This window comes from Meleagris gallopavo, chromosome 13 (genome assembly GCF_000146605.3).
Source record: "Meleagris gallopavo isolate NT-WF06-2002-E0010 breed Aviagen turkey brand Nicholas breeding stock chromosome 13, Turkey_5.1, whole genome shotgun sequence".
Taxonomy (NCBI): domain Eukaryota; kingdom Metazoa; phylum Chordata; class Aves; order Galliformes; family Phasianidae; genus Meleagris; species Meleagris gallopavo.
Genome location: NC_015023.2, coordinates 9,319,963 through 9,329,292, shown reverse-complemented (window position 1 = coordinate 9,329,292; position 9,330 = coordinate 9,319,963).

Genomic DNA, 9,330 nt, shown 5'->3' with positions numbered 1-9,330 from the left:
CCGCCCCGCCTCGCCCGCTCCCCCGCCTCAAGCTCGCTCTCTCTGGATGTTTAAGGCGAGGATGAACAAACAGATCCAGCCCGACCGCAAAGTGTCGGTGGTGGCCCCTTTGCCGGAGCGCCCGGGGCCGCCTCCCCCGCGGAAGGACGTGGAGCTGATCCTGGTGAAGGAGCACAACGGCGTGCAATACACCAGCAGCAACCTCCTGCCCGCCGCCCCCGCGCCCCGCTACGGCTCCCAGGACAGGGAGACGTGGGGCAAGAAGATCGACTTCCTTCTCTCTGTCATCGGCTTCGCCGTGGACCTGGCCAACGTCTGGAGGTTCCCCTACCTCTGCTACAAAAATGGAGGGGGTAAGGCACTTCGCGAGGTCTAGCTCCCCGGCCCCCAGCCCCAAAACCCCAAACCCGGGGGATTTGCCGTAAGGTGCCCGCAGAGGGGCCGCCGCTCCTCCCTTCTCCGTCGGGGCACGGACCGCTCGCCTCCCTCGGAGTTGAACTTAGTTTTGGGCACGGGCGTAGCTGCCTTCTGCTGCCGCGCCAGCCTTCCTTCGTTGGCAGCAAGTAGTATCGAGGGGAGAAAAAAAAAACTCGAGTGGTATGAAGTAGCATCTAGAAAAGTTAGCGCTGGATCAGAAAAAGGTTTCTTTGGGGTGGTTTTAATGGGAGAGTGGATTTCTGCCCTCGTGCTGCAGTTGAGAGGTTCTTTTTCCCAAAGTAGGTAGGAGACTTGTTACAAACAAAGCCTCACCTCCTGCATAGTTTGACAGCAACAAACAGATCACACACAATAGTTACTGTTAGCTCAGAGTGCCTGGCACATCTTCAGAAAGCCCTTAACTCCATCATCCCCTTTCATCTCCCCGAAAGCGGCTGCGTTGGCAGTGATGCCTCCACGTTGTGATGGAGTAACACCATCTGCGAGCCAGGCAGGTGCCTGGGTGCTTAGAAATCTCACATAGGGAGAACAGACCCTGCCTAGCAGATGGAGGAGTGTGTGTGAATGGTGAATGACACAGATGGAAGAACTGCTAGAATGAAAGCACGCTCTGTAAGATAGTTAGGGATGTCTTGTTAATGTGGTTGCCTGGTGATAAAGGCTAAGGGTTCTCACTTGTAGCATAAAATATTTGTTGCCCACGAAAGGAAGAATCCAGGATGGGAGAATCCCCATCAGCTGGCACAGAGTTACACTGATCCTCAGAATTTAACAGGCTAGTGAAGGGCTGGTACTGAAATACTTCCTCCCATCTGGTACCTCCAGAACTTCAGAAGAGGGTCACAGGATCTCTCAGCTCACTACCCAGAAAATGGTCAATACTGGAAAACAAACTTTATCCCTATTTCATTATTGTCCACAACTAATTCCGACAGTTCACACCACAGCAGTACAATGCCTTGTGATAGCAGCAGGCTGCAGGTGTAGTGGAAGCATCACTCAGGTGGCTCCATACATACTCACCTGTCCCATATCTCAATCTTACAAAGTTTAGGGAAAGAGATATGTTTTCCTATCTCACATTGCACACAGCGACACCCACAGTGTTTGAATTCTATCACCCTTTGGGTCACCTTTTATCACATTCTTAGTCTGCTTCCTTTATAGTTTGCAGCTAGTTCAGGCACGGGAAGTAACATCCTGCAACCTCCTTGCATTTGGATTAGTGTTTATGCATTATCTTATGTCAGTTCAGTCAGAGACACCTGCATCTTCTTTAGCATCTTTTGATTTAAAAACTTGCAAACTGGAGCAAACAGAAAGCCAACTATTTCACAGTCACAAGAGGCAGCGAAAAGTTTGAACCCATTCTTCCTTTCTGTCAAAGCAGAATCAGGACCTTTACAAGCAAAGGTAAAGGGGCCCTCTGCTATCAAAGTCTATGGAACAACTGAAAACTGGTTGCTGATATCATAAACACAAACAGCCGTAGGAAGCATGTCAATCAATATGTAGGGTGTCATTCTTGAACATATGTTTATCACAACACTCTTTACTGGCACTTGAAAAGACTTATTTTACCATAAAATGAAAGATGAGATAGTCATCATGATCAAAAATCATCAACAATTCAGAAGGAAAGATGCATGAAGACACGTCAGCTTTGGCTGATGTGAGGACAAACTAGTACTTTATGGTTTGATTGTGTTTGGTTTAATGAAGTTTAATCATCCTGAGATTGTTTTTTTTTCTTTTTCTATGCTGTTTGATAGCCCGTGGCTACCATTGTATCAGCTAATAGTACTCAATGATGACAGTTTCCAGCACAGACCTTGAGCTGAGCAGTAGGGATCACAGATACAGGCTGTGACTTGTGAATGGCTCCATCTCATCCTTCTTTGTTAGCTCTATGGGTAAATTTTCCTACAAGAGCAAAGGAGAACAAGAGGCAGGGGGCAGTGATCTGAGATATTGTTGGGTTTCACTTCTATCCTCCCAGTCCTACATTCGTTGATATTTTTAAATGTGTTTTTTCCCACACTGCTGCTGCAGGAGGGAACCCTGTTAGCACCGCAGCAAGCTTAGCTACCTCAAAAAGAATCCAGTGGGTTACGTATCCATAAAGAAGATGTAATAAAAACAAAGGCACTAATTACACTGCCTTAGTATTTTTGCTAGGCTGCTGAGTGAACTGAGTGGTTACAAACTTGAGTATCTTCAGACTGATGCAAAAAAGACAGTGAAAAGGAAGTATCTTTCATTACCACAAGCCCTAAGCCACTAAGATATTTTAACACCTTTGTTTTTAGCGTATCTTGTGCCATCTAGATGGGAAAAAAATTGCTATCCTTTCAAAATCTACACCCACAAAAGTTCTACAGCACCTCATAAATGTTAAATGGGAATGTTTAAGGACATGGAAGTGGTAGAAAATGGCATTTCCCTCCACATTTGACAAAAATGACATGGGTGACATGGACTATGATGTTCCTAAGACCAGCTATGACTAATTTAAGATGCCAGTGGACACACTTACGGGCCTTTCCATGCTTGTAAAAATAGGTTGTTCTTCATAAAGCCTGAGAACTTCCAGGACCTTGAAAAGTATAAATACACACCGTATTCTCTCAAAGTTGAATTTTCAAGGAGGGAGACACATATACACATATATCCACTTCTTACTAGCCAAATCCTCGAGTTTCTTTCTTTGGTGAACTCCAGGGAAGTTTCCTGATTAAAAAGTACACATAGAGGCTTTCAGGTTGAAGTTCCACGCAGACAAAAGTCCTGTTAATTTTCAGTGAGTTCTGACACAGAGCACGCACCACCCAGAGGTACCTATGTAGTCATTTCTAATGTTATGTTACTTTGGAGACAGCACTGGTGATTTCAGAAAGAAAAAAAAACACAACTATTTATATTTTAAGAAGCTCCCAATAATAAAAAGCTAGAGAGCAAGAGGTATCCAGCAGCACTAAAATGCTGAATGAATAGCCAGAAACATCTGTGTTTTGGGAGTAGCCTGCTGAGACACCCCAATGGGACTTCAGTACAAAGATAGACGGCAGAATGTAACCTTTCTGATGACTGTGGCTTTTGGAAACAGTCTTCAGCTATTAAACAAAATAATCCCACATGTTAAGTAAGATTTAAACAGCTGGAATATTTGTCAGTTACCTGCTTCCATACGAGCTGCATGCTCGTTTGGGCAGACCCAGTGGCTGTGTTATAACATGAATCTGGTGTCAGAAAACTTTCCGGACAGTTTACTCTGAACAGTTTGGATGAGATCTTGTCCTCACTGACTACTCGGAAGCAGGAGTGCCCACTCTGTGTGCTAAACTACTTTATAAAATGACAGGGATGGTACCTCAGCAAGCTGTCATTATGCAGATAAGGTGACACTCCAGAAAGGGCAGAATTCTCAAACAAAAAAAGCCTTGTCAGCTTGGCTGATCAATAAGTACTGTTCAGCTACTCATCACAACACAAAGGAGTAGTACTGTTTGCAACAAGGCAAATGCTTTTTGTGCTGTCCAAGAGTCCAAAATCAGCACAGTATGTCACCGGAGAAATCATCAACTATGGCTGTTCCTACTGGCTGTTCTCACAAGTGCTCTGAGCGCATTATAACTCATGTCTGGAAGAGCCCCTTTGGTGGTGGTGGTGTGTGTTTGTTTCTAAAAAGACTCCCTAGCATGTCTAACCTCTTAAGCATTCCCCAGACCAGTAAGAGGCTGCGCTGAAGTAATAAGTAGTGTCAAAAGTAGAGCCTCGTCAATTTAGGGAAAGATTTGTCATGATAATTTCGATTACACCTAAAATGTTGCTGATGCCAACTGAAGTTGAGTAATGCCTAGCATGATTAACAGATGTGCTCCCTGTGGGGGAAGGTGATGCTCAGCCTTAGGTAACGAAGCTATTGTCGACTCTGTACCAGATACACTTAATATTAGCATTTTTATTTAATTTTCCTGCATAATCTTTGGAAAAATTACTATTTCCCAGTGAAATTTGTGGAAAAAGGATTTACCAACATAAAACACTCCTTTTTGTGAGTCAAAGTATTTGCATGGTCAGTTACGCTTGGGCTACTAATTGTTGGATTAGTCACATGAGACTTACTGTATCATAACAATCAGATTGAGCTTTTCATGAATTTACAAACAGCAGCAGATAAATATTTTAACAGCTCTTTAGCTATCATAATATACACTTTTAATCTCCTTCGAGATGTTATTTTCTTAAGTGTTCATAGAGCACATAATAAATCATTTGCTTCACAGTACAGCTCACCAGCAGTCAATACCTTTTAGAACAGAAGAATCTTACAGCTTATCATAATGCTTCATTTCTTATTCATACTTCCACAAGCTCTTATGCAGGATTTTGCAATCCACAGTGCAGGTACCAAAGACAATATGCAACCAAATGTTCTCTATTATAAATAGGGCTAGTGCATCATATCGCAAAAAACAAGATCTGATGCTGACCTGCAAGCTTGCTTTTCTACCAGGCACTGCACCCAAGTGTTTGCCAGCAAATTTAATCATTAATATGAGTAAGAATACAATCTGGCACTTTAACTTCCAAAGGTGGTTGACCTTTGTCTTTTAATATCAGTGTTTACATTCCAAAATAGCACTGATGATGATGATAAATCAACTTTGAAGCAATCTCATTACAAAGACTATGCCAAGAGTTTGACTCATTAATCAATCAAAGCATGGATGCAAAGCAAGTGATTTTAGTTTCCTAATACAGGCTTTCAACTCCCACTATCAAACCAGTGACCTCAGACAGGTCAAGCTGTTACACTGACATCCCTACAGTGGCCATGAGCTTTGTGCTCCAGGGCTTCACATGAAATTTGGGGCAATCTCAGCTATGCCTTGTTGACATCCCCTTCTTCCTGGATTAAATGGCCAGCTCACAGCTGCTCTCCTCCTTTTCCCACATGACTTCATCACTCCTCTTTCTTCTCTTTGACAGCTATTAATCAGCTGGTTTATATGTAGCGTAGCTTCAGCGAGGCTCACCAGCACTGTAGTTCACATGCCAGCTACTCCTTTGAAATTCTCCGTTCTCCTCATCAGTCTTGCTGGCTCCACAAAATAACTCTTCAGAAAACTGTAATTTCTCCAGGGTTATAAACTACTGTATTTTATACCTACTATATATGAAACATCCTGAATACTTGACAAGGACAAACTGAATATTTCTGACACAAATCTTTCATCAATTCTGAAATTGTAGTTTCTGTCAGACTCAGAATACCATGAAGTAGTACTATATATGAGCTCCCAGCTAAATACCTTATGAAACAGAGAAGTTACCTGACCCTGAACAATTCTAACGACCCTTAGCATGACAATTTTACAAAGGTTCTAGAGAAGATTCATGGTATCTAGATAGAGGTTGCACCTTAAGAGGACCATCCTGTATTCAGTGCAGGACGAGCATTCAGAACTGACTCAAGATGCTCTGATCAAAGTGGTGTTCCACCTTTGCTCCTCCAATAAAGAAGCTGGTGTGACCCCAAATGAGCTGTTTTTCCAACAAAAGCAAGCATGCCTCTTTCTCACTGCAAAGAACAAACATATTTTTTTATTACTGCTCAGAAGCATTTTATTCTAAACTAAGAGGAAGGGAAGACATTGAGTAGTAAAGTGCTATCTTAGTTCCACTGTTTGGAAACATAAAATCTCTGCTTAAAGTTTTTCCCTGTCCATTTCTTTATGCCCTTGTAAGTTATGTGAAGAAGCCATGCATAGCCCTAGAAAGCCCTTCCCACAGGACAGGCATTCCTCCTCTACAAGTTAGTAATGAAAGTTGAGTTAGGATGCTTTACTACATTCATATCACAGATCCAGGAGTTTCTTAATTTGGCCAGGGATCTCAGCTTTAGGACACTCATTGAAGCTAACACAGCGGGTATCTAATCTTCATCTTTTTCTAGTCTGTTTTCTCCCTGACATCTTTTTAAGCTCTTTATTAAATTTGCTAGAAGCAAAGGAAAACAGAAAGGCCATTTCAGGATTATAGCAGCCAACAGCCTTTCTTTATTAAAGAAATAAAGAATCTGTAAGGAGGCTGAGATGTGGCATGGATGATTTAGGGGCAGAATTTCTCTTTCATCCTTTTGGGAAAATAGCACAAACCTCTCTGTCAGTTCAGTGCATATGTGAATTCAGCAGCCTAAAAGTGGATTTTTCAAAAAATGAATACTTTCATTTCCATACTTAAACCAATGTGAAATAGAAAACTAATAGAGCTACTTAAATGTAAGATGAGAGGGAGCATACAGTTCTGGCAAGTGTTTAAATTTGCTATGAGGGAAGTTATGATTAAAAGCAGTCCACAAATTACTGAGCCTCTTGCTGTGAATTAAAATGGAAACAAATGGTTTACAGAATTCAGAGCAGCTTAAGCAGCAACATCAAAGCTCGCTGCCTAAATTTCTGCTGTGTACAGTGGGAGTCTCATCAGCTGTGCTCAGTTCTAAAGCCTTTGTCCTGCATTCACCAACTGATTAAACAGTTAAGTGTGGCTCTCTAGTATATGTTTGTACTGTAAACTCTATAGCATTTTCATATACTGTAATTACTAGGTGATATTGTAGCTAATTGCTCTCAGCTATGTTACAAAAAAATATATATATAATAATATAAAATATAATAAAGCACAACTAAATACATTCCATACTTAGAGATATTTATATTAAAACACTGTAATTTAGGAGGCAGGAGACAAGTTTATATGAAGTCTTTGTAGTAACAGTTCGAGCTCTTTTATTCCTACCTCTCTCTTTGAACTTCCCATTGGCACTGTATATATTCTTTCCATAGAATATACAAAACCATGCTACTGGGTTTCTGGGAATCTTGCACTGAAAAAAGGATCAGTTATGATTAATTTGCAACTAACTCTTCACTTCTTGCCTCCTAATGTGACAACAAGAAAATGTTATTATTAAAGTTGAAATAACTTGTATTTGGGCCAACTCCCTCACCCCGATCTGCTTTCAGTGAAGTCGATGTAAAGATTCCAGGATTATCTCACTGATCATAAACCTTCAATTTCTCTTCCTCAAGCCATTTGACCCATATCTTGACAACCTATTATTCTCTCTTCCAATTACAACTCCTTAATCTTCCCTTCCCTTTTCACTGCCTCTGTGACATCTTGGATCTGCCATGGCAGGATTTAAGCTTAATTGTGTAGATCTTATGCACTGGTGCCTGAGTGAGAATAGTTTCCAAGGAAAGGCTTTATTGCCCCTCAGAACTTGACTTCCCAGAGATAAACATCTGAGTCCTCTGGGAAACCAGCAGCAGAAGTGCCCACATCCCAAGTAATGCTGAAACAGCCCTGATTTCATGGAAGCCCAGGAGAGAGAACTGCAGTACAGTTCAGCATCTCAGCTTCTGTATAGATTCAGTGCACTTCATTTCAGCCTTATAAGAGTTTGAAACTTTTATTTCATAAACAAGGAGAAAGGAGGTAGGAGCAAAGGAGAGGAGACAGTTAAGTTGCCTGCATTGTGACATTCTTTGTGAAGACCACAGAAAAAACTCTAACTACTAATCAAGGGAATCTTTTGTTTTATTCTCACTCTTGCTCCTTTCCCCCACTCTGCATTTAAACACATTGTGCAATCTCTCTCTGAAGCATGACAAAGGTTGAGAACTAGGGTCTGTCATATAGCAACAGAAACCACCAGTGGGGAGAACTGTCCCTGTAAGCCACATATTTCTTTACACCCATATTCATCCAAAGCACACCAGCAAGTTTCCAGCGCACAGAGCTCCATGATAACAAGTTCATAAATAAAACACAGGACAGGAATTGGGCAGGCAGTTATCTTTTGCCAGTCCATAAATGATTTCTGTGACTAGTGTTCTGATTGCTGGCACGCAGTAAAACAGGCTGCCCTTATTATATCGTAAGACTTTTTATAGAAGATGGTAATTTTTCCAGTGCTCCTGCTCTTTGTTTAAGGCTTTGAGGACAACCACGCGCTTCCAAAAGCACAAATAACTGCAGAAGGTGCACTATTTACATAGACATTAACTGGTTGCTATTATTTGGCTATTACTATTGTCTAAGAATATATGCAAATTTAAGTGTCTAAAATACTCTCCAGCCCTATCAAACTGGTGCTAGAGTACTCAAACATGAAGCCTTTCTTGATTTGCTTTGTTATTAACTGCTTCCCTAGAAAATGCGAGTTACGCTAGCATAAACGTGCAGGATCAGAAGAGCACAGATGGTTTGATCCCATCCCACTGAGGCACACAGGAGTTGTGATTTCAGCAGTGAAAGAATATTACTCTTCCAGAGCTTGAGAAAACTATTGCACAAGTTCCAAGCACTGCAATTAGTGACAGAGTGAGCAACAAGCCATGCCTTGCTACAGCCCTCCTGCTAGTTTGAGAAACAGCTTCTGCGGTGTTATGTACAGGAAGGATTGTAGCCGGGTGACTGCATGGCATTCCTCTTTACTGAAGGCTGCAGAATGGTGGGAAGCAAGCAGGGGGTTTTCTGGCTCCTCAGCAGCATGCAAGAATACACCCTTATTGCTTCCCTGACCTTACAAACAGGCTGCTCCCAGGGGTCTAATGTATGCACTGAAAAAAGCAGCCAAGCACTATGTATCTAGTTTTTTGCTCCACGTGTACCGGGTAGCACTCTTCACTGCTTTAACTTTTGTTTCTCCTCCCTTTTCAGTAGTCAAACTCCCTTTGCAATGTCCGTCCTGAAGCATGCCAAGGATGTCAACACAGTACTTTCCCTTAAGATCTGCTCCCTCAAGATTTTCTTGAGGAAAAGTATGAAACTGATGTCAAATTCCAGTTTATTTTAAAAAAGAAAAAGAAAATTAATTAATTT